The following is a 12619-nucleotide window of genomic DNA, read 5'->3' on the forward strand; positions in this document are numbered from 1 at the left end:
AACTGTCCACTGAATGGTTTTGGGAAACTCAAATATCATAGGCTAATTGACATCTTCTCAGGCCCGGTTCGTAGCAATCAGGACCCAGTCAACTCGTGAGATCATGTGATGATCACAGTGACATCACATCATTCTCATAAGATTATACTCACAGTGTGAGTAATATATGAGCTCATGGTGAATTCAAAATGTTGAGTAGGTTGAGAGGAGGCGGTTCAAATATCGGTCACTGGGGGGACATTCTACTTCTTGTTTCTCAACACTATCACCATGATATCACATTGGTCTCACATGGTATTTTCTCTGACTCTAGTAACTGTGTCTGTAATCAAAAACTTCATGCTGCAATGCATATTGGGTATCTAGTCTTTGTGTGCACTTTGACCTCACATTGTGACCATTATATGAGCACACAGTGAGGGTGTGGTGACGAGGTTACACTTTTAGCTCACTGGGACCTCACATTGTGACCACATCACGAGTATCCTGTGAGTTTATGGTGAGATCATTGTGAGATCAAATTGGGTGGTCCTAACATAAATAACAAAATTGGTTGCTGCCGAATAGGCTACTGTTGAGAGATGCACAGACTCAATCTCAAAATCATTCTCTCTCTCCAATAACTGCATTAGTCTGCATATCAATGGCTCAAGCCTCCATTACAGCTTTAAAAGTGTATAATTTTTTTTTTTGCTAACTGTAGAATAAGAGGAATAGTTGACTCTAGGTTATTGAAATATTAGAAAAAAAAGTTTGTTCAGGTTGTTTTCATTTTTGTTCTTTGAACCATTTCAATCCCTGCCCCAAACTAAAAATATAAAATTACAAAATTGTCACAAAATCTGTTATAAGGAAAAATGTAAATAGTTATAAAATTTAACAAAAAAAAACACATACAAAAAAACACTCTCTAAGTTTCAAACGCTCAAAAAATTATCAAACGTCTGGCACTTGCAATAAATAACACATATATAACGGAACAGAATCCTCTGGCACACCAATATCACTTTGCAGCTGGCACACACACACACACACACAAATTAACCTGTTAAAACCTGAAAAGAGGGACATGAATGACACGAACGACCAATTAAGATGGTGGCTTGACAATTTACTGAATGTGTATTGATCCAATTTGTGAGCCTGAGACTGTCAAAACAACTCATTAGTAGCTTTATCTCACCTTGTAATTTATTAAGAGATGTGAGACCTGTGTTCTAAAAACCTTTCAAGCTTCGGTCTTGGCTGTTATTTGGTCAGCGACATCTTCAGGTTATTCTGATGGAAAAAGAGCTTGTGGTCTAGTGAATTCTTAACAGAGTAAGTAATTAGCTCTCTGGTTTTAATATAGCATTTGGTATACAAATTGGGACTAACGTGCCACAAAATTCAAAGTAAACCAAAGTAGTTATACTTGAACCCTTTTCAGAACTGTAGAAAATAGGAAATGTCTGTTGGATTCTATGTTTTGTCGTGGGACAATAGGTCACATATATTGTGCAAACAAGGAAAATCTCTCACATTTTATAGAAATCTATAGGTTCACATCTAGGTTGCTACAGAACAGAATGTTTTTTCTCAGCTGTAACTGAATGACCACGAAAAGAGGAAGAAAAAGGAAGCTGTTAGTTTCACAACAACACGTGTCACATTCACATTTCCCAGCACAATGCATATAATAATTATTATTCAACGTCATGAATTGCATAATGTTATTGACATTTGTGAATAGTTGAGATATTCACATGGTTTTGCTTTAACTTTAAAGAAAACCCCAGTTTTTCTACATTTACTTAATTTCAAAGACAAGCTTACAAATTCTGTCATTTGTCCATGACATAAAATGTCTAACATTTGTCACATGGCTGTGATGTCAGCAATGCCTATCATTGATGCACATGACAGGTCGATGACAAGTGAATTTTATATTTAAAATGGATGGCACTGATCTGAGAGTGTCCCACACTGACATTGCACAGGGGTGACGTTAGTGTCCCATGTTATAGGGCCCTGTGAGAAATAAGAGATGGAAAATTATTGGATAAAGTATTTGGTTTTAGTTGTGGGGTTGGCAGGGCAAGGACATTGTTATCACAGAGACAGGCTTTATTTTACAGAAAAATAGATTCAAGAATTCTTATACATAATTTTACATAGATTTGAAAGTCTGGTTGAAAGTGTTTGTTTTTTTCTTTCTCCTAGACCCTGTCTGATTGGTAACCGAGGGCAGATCTACTAGTTTATTGGCCAATAAAAATAGGTGAACTCTATGATGTCATCACTGAATAAATCACTCTTAATCTGATATGTGAAATGCACATGAAATAAATAATTTCCATAATTCAAAACAGCACAGCATTCATATAGATCCAGTAATATGGAATTCCCTAATTAGACTAAATAACAACATGCTTTATGCTGAATATAACATTTAACATTGCCCTTTAACATTGAGTTCCAGTGATCATCTTATAGCGTGCAAAAAGAACTCATCTGCGTTCCTGGCATTCTGAGGCACCAACAACATCGAAGTAAATTACTGCTGTTGGAGCATGCAAGGCCGCCTTAATGCACGGGCTTACCTGGGCTGAAGCCCAGGGGCCTCGCAAGTTTAGGGGCCTCCGATGGTCGGGTTTTTTTTTTTTGTTTTTTTTTTTTCTCTTTTTTTTTTTTTTTTTTTTTTCTCGTGTTCAAGGCTCTAAAGCTATTATCTGAATGTCTATAGTTGCTTACAATGTTAGTCAGACTGACAGCTCCCCCGTGACAGGTGAAGTGACAGCTCACCACCAGGGGTGGTCTCCCTTCCTGCGCTACTGGGTGTGTCCGTGTCATTAATTTAGTCGGAAGTTTGAGAGTGGTGATCAGAAAAGAAAAAATGAGTCGGAAGTTTGAGAGCGGTGCCCAGAAAAGAAAACTCCTTATTAAGGAGTTGCGCGAAAAATGTCTGCTAAAGAGCATCCCAAAGCTCACCGGATTTTTTAAACCAGCTTCTAGTGCTAGTGAAGATGCATCCAGCACCGGAGAAACATCGCTTCACACACCGGAGGGAGCGGAGGAGGTGCAGGCCGCGCCCGCGCCCGCCGCGCAGGCGGACGAGGAACAGCAGGGGACTGCCAGCAGCATCAATAGAGGGGAGGAGGAGCGGGGTGCGGGTGAGTCTCAGAGAGAGGACCAGGCCGCAAACCAGTCAGATGATATAACAGTGACCCGGGCCGCTGGGGAAATAATATTGACCCACAAGTGCGGGCTTATTGGGCGAAAATGGGACCGAAGGTCTGTCAAAATAAAAATGCAGACGTGTCAGCATCGGAACGCAAATATAAACAGCAGAGAAGATTTTTCTCAAAAATGCATTTCAAACGCAAACTCAGTAATGGAGAGTTTGTGCCCAGAGAATGGCTCTGTTATTCACCATCAGTAGGTAGTGTGTTTTGTTTTGCATGCAAACTATTTGGCCAGAACACGGAGAAATCAGCATTTGTGAGTGGGGGTTATTTTGACTGGAAACATGCAAATGATCGTTATCAGTTATCAGTTATTAATGTTTGTGCAGACACTTCTAAAAGTACGAAAACACTTCTATTAGAAGTACGAAAGCACTTCTAAAAAGGTAAGAAAGTACTGTATTTATAGCTTGTGCTGTTGTGCAGGTTTTAAATTGTTGTGGTTGTGCATTGTTTTAAGAGAAATTAACATTTATACTGCAAACCTTCTATAAATGTTGCTCAGTTTTTATCTTCTTGATACCTGGCCAAAAGTGGTTTGGCCGTGTTGGTGTTGCTATCCACGGTGCTGAAATGAGTGTGTTTGTGTCTGTGCAGGTGCATGTCCAACGCATTCTCATCCTTGGGCGTCATATACTGTCTACATCCAACGCACATGGCACCCTTTAGCGTCAATATGACACGCACAGAGCTTTGTTCGGTTATGGTTGGTTTTAGGTCTGGGGTAGGGTTAGGGTTAGACCGCTAGGAGGCGCATTCTGGCCCATATCTATCTGCGTCTCATATTGACGCTAAAGGGTGCCATGTGCGTTGGATGTAGACGATATGTCAAAAGCGTCAGTATATGACCAAAAGGCCCGCTGAGGTCAGAGAAGAGGCTCCTACATTTATCTGTTGCTGTTATCAGTTATATCAGTTCAGACAGGTTGAGTATGTTTGTGCAGACAGGTGATGGTTGGTGATGATGTTTTTCATAATAGTGTTTAAAATCACACATTTTGGTTTTCGTCAACGTAAGTTGCTTTGTTGATAAATAAAGTGTCTTGTGTTTATGCTCAAGAGGGCTCAGTGATATTTTAATAACAACATTATGGTGTTTTCTGGCTCAAAGAAGGAAAACTCACTGTTGTTGCCAGGTCTTGAAAGAAACTAATGCATTTTATGATGTAGATTACACCATTTTAAAACGAGACTAAATTGAGTGGATGGCGGGGGGATTTGGGGGGCCTACAAAACCTCTCAGCCCCGGGGCCTCCCATTAGGTTAAGGCGGCCTTGGGAGCATGTGACACAACAGCTTTGTAACCGCATCTTCTCTTCAATCAGTTTATCTCTCTCTCTCTCTCTCTCTCTCTCTCTCTCTCTCTCTCTCTCTCTCTCTCTCTCTCTCTCTCTCTCTCTCTCTCTCTCTCTCTTTCTTTCTCTGGGGGCAGTAGTGCCCTCCTGTGCTTCTGGGACAGGAATGTTCAACAGCAGGGTGACAATCTCCTGCTAGCCCTTTACACACACACACACACACACACACACACACACACACACACACACACACACACACACACACACACACACACACACACACACACACACACACACACACACACACACACACACACACACACACACACACACACACACACACACACACACACACACACACACACACACACACACACACACACACACACACACACACACACACACACCGAGGATGACATCAGCTGCTTGTCTACATCGCTGGGACACTCCAGGCTGCCAAAGGGGGAATGTAGCACCCGTCAGTTACTTCAGCCATGCCGCTTGTTCACGTACTATCCATACTGAGTGGGTTAGCTTTTAATAAACAGGCCCAAGGAGAAAGTGTTTGATGGAGATAAAGGCTACTGAGAGAGGAGGACAGTCCGTTTGTTTGGGCACAATTACTGTAAGCACTCACGTTAACAGTTTTTTCTAGCTTTATTTCAGCTTTGGGTTATAATAATTTAATTTAATATAATATAATATAAATAATATAATATAATATGAATAAATAATATACAAAATTTAAAGGTTTACAATTTAAAATTAAAAGGAAATAAAACGTTTAGCTGTGTTAAAGAAAAATAAATCCTAAGGGTTAAAGGTCAATGGTTTATTGTGAGCAGTGTTAAAGGTGATAATTTATCTTAAATGAATGAATGTATGAATGAATGATAACTGAAAATATGATCCTTTAGGTTTATTTTGAGTTGTGTCAATGGTGAGAATTCATCTATTCCATTGCTTTAGGAAAATAAGTAAATTAGGTATAATGATCAAATGGGTTTACAAATAATGCTGGACTTTCAAAAGCAAGAATGACCTTCTTACATAAAGAGTCATACTAAACCCCATATTCATAATTGCAATAGTTTAAATTATGATAAGATGCACCAAGGGTAAAATCGAACATAACTGGTCTGGACATGCAATGATCTTGTTCAGTCTGAAACCAGATTTAAGCTTCAGATAATCTTACATGACAATCAGACATCTTCAGTCCCTCCTCGTTTTCGATGCAACACAGTTAAAAAATTTGGAGCTAAAGTTAAACAAACATTAGAGCGCTGATTATAGTGCAGAATCAGACTGCTTGTGGCTTTTGTTGTGGTAACAGACAGCACGACCGTGTGTGTGTGTGTGTGTGTGAGTGTGTGTGTGTGCTTATTCAGCAACTGTATGCCGCACATAGAGCTATAGCTGAAAAAGACAAACAACACTATAACCTCCAGCCCTGACCCCCTTGGTGATGAGCCATATCAGGCCCTAAATGCAGGCTGTTGTTTCAGGGCCCTCACAAGATCTGGCTCCTTATATAAATGGTTGAGTGTCCAAGTGGTATGGGGAGGGTTTTGTATTTATTTTTAGGAATTAAATTAAATTCAGGCATAGGCGGAGCGTGTGTAAAGCTGGGCAAGGTTTAGTCTTCCCCTGACCACGAACTTGAGAATATAGCGTGGAATTTTCTTGTTCGAACCACTGGATGCTGCTTTCTTCTGATTGCTTTTAGAGGGAAAAGCTGCCCATATATTAACTGCTGGTCTATAAACTGGAAGGTTGGTGGTTCAATCCCTGACCAAGTGTCGAGGTGTCCATGAGCAAGACACCTAACCCCAGCTGCTCCCGACGAGCTGGATGGCGCCTTGCATGGCTGACACCGCCGTCGGTGTATGAATGGGTGAATGTGAGGCAACATGTAAAGCGCTTTGGTGGCCATTGGGTCTGTGAAAGCGCTATATAAATGCAGTCCATTTACCATTTAAGTTAGAATCCATTCACCACTCAAAACGGCTGAAATTTTGTCTATATTGTTGAGTTCTGCACGCTTTCAAATCCTCTCATTATAACAAATTGCAGGTATTACATAAATAAGAGATTCATTGAGTAGTCAGCTTTACTGGGTAACACTTTAGAATACTGTTCCATCAATAATGAATAACTACACAGGGACAAGTGACTCCACAAGTAGAGGACCCCCAGAGGACTACTAGAGCTATTATTCAGGTTCATTATTAATGTGAATAATGCATAATTTATAACTAATGGTAACCCACTAATGACTCAAGTATTACCAAATCCTTCAGTAGAATTACTAATTATTTGGATCAGCATTCTAAAGTGATTTTTTTTATAACTCCCTAGTAATTACTGAAGTCATTGAAAGCTTTTGAGGTTTTTTTAATAATAATGTTGATGCTTCCACAATGGGTGTGGGAGTGGTGCTGTCGCAGTGGCAGGGTGACCCACCAAAACTCCATCCATGTGCCTTTTCTCTAAAAAGTTATCCCCAGCGGAGCAGAATCATGACTTTGGTAACATGGGAACATCTCACTATCAAGCTTCATTGGAAGAATGGCGTCACTGGCTGGAGGGGGAGAACCATTAATTCGAGGTCATAACAGATCACCGGAATCTGGAATACCTCAGACAGGCTAAACTTCTCAGGCCCGTTGGGAATTAATCTTCACCAGGTTTAAGTCTACTGTCACTTATCCTGGCATGAAGAACCAGAAAGCTGATGCACTTTCTCGTATTCATGCACCTGATCAATCTAACAGTAGCCCAGAGCGCATTCCTTCAGCCGCCATCATCTGTCCTATCCAATAGGACCTGGACGAACAGATCGTCGAAGCCACCCGCACTCAACCTGCTTTGGCGGGAGGTCCTGAGGGACGGATTTATGTTCCATTTGCTCACGGCTATCCCTCATGGACTCTGTACACTCTTCCCTGGGATCTGAACATCCAGGCAGTCAACAAACTCTTTCGCTCATCCGCAATCGTTATTGGTGGTCAGGCATGTCTCAGGAAGTCACCATGCCATCTCCCTAAGGGAAACTCCAATTGCTGCCCATTCCTCACCAACCCTGGTCACACCTAGGAGTGGACTTCATCACGGACCTACCTGCCTTGAACTGTATCCTTATGGTCGTGGACCGATTCTCCAAAGCCTGCCGCCTCATCCCCTTATAGGATTACCTTTGGCTATAGTGACTTCTGAGGCTCTGTTCACTTACGTGTTTCGCAATTACAGCTTTCGTAAGGACATTGTCTCGGACAGAGGACCTCAGTTCATCTCCAGAGTATGGAGAGCATTATTCTGTCTCCTAGGTGAGTCAGTGAGTTTAACATCCGGCTACCATCCACGATCGAATGGGCAGATGGAGAGGAAGATCCAGGAGATAGGATGCTTCCTGAGAACGCTGAGATTGCCATAGCCACCAAAACATCCGGAGCCGGTATCTTCCCTGAGCTGAGTACGCCCAAAACTCTCTGCGCCAATCCTTTCAGTGCATACTCGGCTTTCAGCCGCCCCTGTTTCCCTGGTCAGGAGAGCCATTGGAGGTTCCAGCTGTCAACCACTGGTTCCAGGAGAGCGAGAGGGTCTTGGAGCCAGAGGGTCTACCAACCTGGTCAAAAGGTCTGGTCAATCAAGGATTCAGCCATTCCATCAGCATCAGACCCTGCAACTCCGCCTCCTCATTCAAACTCACCCGAGTACTGATTCCCCGCACCTGTCACTAATCACCTGACTTGCATAAACAGTATTCCCATTGCCTACTCATCCACGTGTAGATGTCTTACCAGACTCCCTGCCTGATCATCTGCCTGTCATCTTCAGACTGCATCCATTCTAACAAGTCCCGGGTCATCCTGCAAAGACAAAGAACTGTTAACAAGTTAAGTCATTCAAGTGCCTTTCACCACGCTGTGATATTTGCCTGGGCTTTGAATCTCTTCAATAAGTACCTGAGAACATTGTTCCTGTTTCCTGTTATAGTTACAGTTATAGTATTACTATTATAGTTCACTAAAACTAACAAATCATAAAACCTTTTTCTGTTTTATCTATTTTATCTGTTTGAGGTTTACTATAAGTTGGTTTTTGCTGTTTTTTTCCCTTTGTTCCCTTTTACCGCTTGTAGTTAGTTTCATTGTTTGATTATCGTTTGTACCTGATGTTCATTTAGTTGATGGTTTGCTCTGTGTATTTAAGCTCTATTTCCTTCTGTATGTTATCAGTTCACGTCATGTTTACATTGGTTGGTCTGTTCATGTTCTTGAGTATGTTGTAAATAAATATTTTACTTGCTTGCAATTAGATCCTGCAATCAACTTTATTTCACCCAACTGTATTAATAAATACATTAGCATAAATAAATATCAAAACATATATAAATATTTGGTTTAAAAATGTATTTCATGGCAACTAAAACAAGCTGTAAGAGAATCTGAAAGAATAGCAGAACTTGAAAAACTATCAGTGATTTTTATTGCTCATATTTATACAATCATGCGATATGTTTTACATGGTATTTTAATCCCTGTGATCACCTGACTGAGTTGTCAGTTTAGTTTTATGACTGAGAGAATTGGTCTAGCATCAAGGGTCTAAACCAAATAATGATGCAATCAATGTTTATTTTCTGCTCGTTTACACACACACACACACACACACACGCACGCACGCACGCACATACACACACACACACACACACACACACACACAAACGCACAGTCTTAGGAAGATGGATCTGGACAGTGAATGAAAGAGAGAGAGAGAGAGAGAGAGAGAGAGAAGAGAGAGAGAGAGAGAGAGAGAGAGAGAGAGAGAGAGAGAGAGAGAGAGAGGGAACGAGGGGGCGTCTGTCCTTCTTCTCTGTTCCCTAGTTTGGTCACTCAGAGCTGAACATCAGGGGTCATTCGCTGTTGCTCAGAGATTGTGATACAGACTGGGCTAGACATCACACACATACGCATATAGTCATACAACCTGTTTTCTTAGTAATGACAAATGACTTACTGTTCCAAAAAGGAAGGAGAGAGTGATATGTGTTGCTGGGAAGACTTTGAGAAAGAGAGAGAGAGAGAGAGAGAGAGAGAGAGAGGAGAGAGAGAGAGAGAGAGAGAGAGAGAGAGAGAGAGAGAGAGAGAGAGAGAGAGAGAGAGAGAGAGAGAGAGAGAGAGAGAGAGAGAGAGAGAGAGAGAGAGAAAGAGAGAGAGAGAGAGAGAGAGAGAGAGAGAGAGAGAGAGAGCAATCGGTCATGGCCATTAATATAAATGGTTCCTCCTTCATGTGGTCATAGCGCAGTCTGTTTTAAACCCTGTGCTGCGTGTCGTCAGGAGCAGCTGTCCGTCACGCTGAAGCTCTCAACCCCTTTCCCAGTGGCATTGCATCATTCCCTCTGTCTCCCCAAAAAAAACCCACACCAATGCGAGTAAAGTTTCACAGTGCGCTTCAGCCGAGACAGACATTAGATGGGCAACAGCATGTCCATGACTCCAGAATGCATTCAGATAACAAGTCTTTTAAATGCATGTAAAATGAGAGGTTAATAGTCTCAGACCTCTTGACCTCCAGCAGGGAATAGTTAAGCATGCACTCATGACAGCAGTGTGGAGCTTGACTTTGTCTCAAGTGTCCGTGTCTCTCATTCCCATAAACGTACTCCATAATTGTACGAGTATATTTTAACGGTTTCGTTAGTACAACTCATTACAATGCATTTGCATGAAGTTCTGCAAGTGATTTCTTTAGTTTTAGTACTGATCAGACAATATTTGACAGTATAGACGGAACCTGCTTAAACAATGAATAATATCTTGTTATATGATGTACGTTTACTTTTAATATAATAATAGTAATAATAATAGAACAACCTTTAGATTAGGGTCCAATTCTCACTATTAAGTTAACTAACTAACTATGACTTTTGCTTTAATAAACCCACAATTACTGCTTATTAATGGTTAGTAAGGTAGTTGTTAAAGAAACACTCTCACTTTTTTTGGAAATAGGCTCATTTTCCCACTGCCCTAGAGTTAAACAGTTGAGTTTTACTGCTTTCCATTTTAATCCATTCAGCCGATCTCCGCGTCTGGCGGTAGCACTTTTAGCATAGCGTATAGCGTAGCATAGATCTTAGTACACGATGTAACAACAGAAGAGTTAAGTTTTAAAGCTACACTGTGTAACTTTTTTAGTTTATTCTTAGCTAAAAACACTTAGCTCTTTCAAAAGTATATGTGCTCATTAATGTAAATTTACTTCGTTCAAGTAATAAAGTATTCTCGTGAGTGTATAATATGCCATTGAAAATACATACGGGTGAGGGGTTCAAATGTCAGTCGCCATGTTGCCCCTCCATCTTGAAAGTACATTAGCCAAAGAGGGACATACCCGTTAATTCAAACTTTGCCTTTCGCGTCACATCAACTGATCTCTGCTCACGGAGAAAATGATATAGCCTACAATGTAAACTTTGCTTACGCTAGTGATGTCGTACAATATACAGAATAACGATAGCACTGATAAAAGTTACTTTACTAAGATTAGCTTGCATTCGTCTTGATGTTAGCAATGAAAAGGTAAAAAAAATAACGAAAACATAAAACTATTATTCATTTTACATAGATGTCATAACCTATATGTTAAATGACAAATTAAATTACTGCAAATTATAATAGTCTTCTAAAGTAACCTCATCACTTGAAGGAATACTCATGCACGAGGTCGAACTGGAAGCCATGTTAATCTTGGACTACATTGGCCACCGTAGGAGTTAAAACGAACTCGGAATTGAGAGGAACATAAACTAATATTCACTGGATGGTCATATACCTTTTCACCGCTAGATGGGGGTAAAAATCACACAGTGTAGCTTTAAATAGGAAAAATATCTAAACTCTTTGGTCACTTTTTTGAGAGAGATGCTAACGGTCTAATCAGATTCAATGATCTATGCTAAGCTATGCTAAAAGTGCTACGCGCGTGATCATAGTAACTAAACCTATGCGCGTGAACTCGACAATCGACTACTTTGGACTTCGACCGAAAACAGGAACTAAATACAGGTCTGTGCGCTGGCTGATATAACATCATTTTTATTCATATCTTTCACATCTACTGCAGTCAGATTCACTCGTGTTCACTCTGAAGGAATCACTCAACATGGCTGGGCACTTGTAATGACACATCAAGGATGATAAGACTAAGAACTGGTTAAGTTTAAAACTTGCCCCATTCAAGTCAATAGGGTGTACATTTTAAAAATAGGATAACACAGTGTAGGCAACACCGATTTTTGTCGTTGTTCTCTGTATTGACAGCACTCCAAATTTACTAAAAATTGAGCTCAATGTTAAAATTGACCGGAGTTCTCCTTTAAGGGATTCAGAATATGGTCATGCAGAATATAAGGCATTAATATGTGCTTGATAAAAATATGAATAAACAGCTAATATCCTAATATGCATGCTAATAAGCAACTAGTAAATAATTAGAATTAGACCCTTAACTAAAGTGTAATAATTATAATAATTATTATTATATGTTTATTATATTTTTATAATATTTACATTTACATTCTATTAGGTGATTTGTATATTTGTTTTTGTTTCAGAGTTTATTAAAAATAAAGGGAAAAAACGACAGCTAGTAGAAACAGTTGGTCTGAAACCGATCAAATTAGACAGAGTTTATTGGTCAATTGAAGCTGACATAGTTCTGGCACACATCGCCTCTGTCGACCCTGAGCAAACACTTCAGAGACATTCCTCTCTGTTTAACACTGCTGGATGAAATTCTGCAAATATTCCACACGATTCTCTTAACGTTCTAGAATGTCTGTCAGAAAACTCCTGGCACTCAAGAGCCGATGTGCACATATTAATATCTAAAAGAATAGGCTATCTAAAACAGTCTACAGAGCAGGATCTAGAGGAGGTTCCTTCTTGAATACAGCATTAACAGCTTTGATTTGGAATATTATTCTGAACTAGTGGAACAGAGACAACATTTATGGGTGCGTGTTTGACTGACCTCGAGTTTGTTTAAGTGAAGGTGATAATGTGAGCTAGATTTGAGAGGAATCTCTTTGCT

This window comes from Phoxinus phoxinus (assembly GCF_949152265.1).
Source record: "Phoxinus phoxinus genome assembly, chromosome: 13".
Classification (NCBI taxonomy): domain Eukaryota; kingdom Metazoa; phylum Chordata; class Actinopteri; order Cypriniformes; family Leuciscidae; genus Phoxinus; species Phoxinus phoxinus.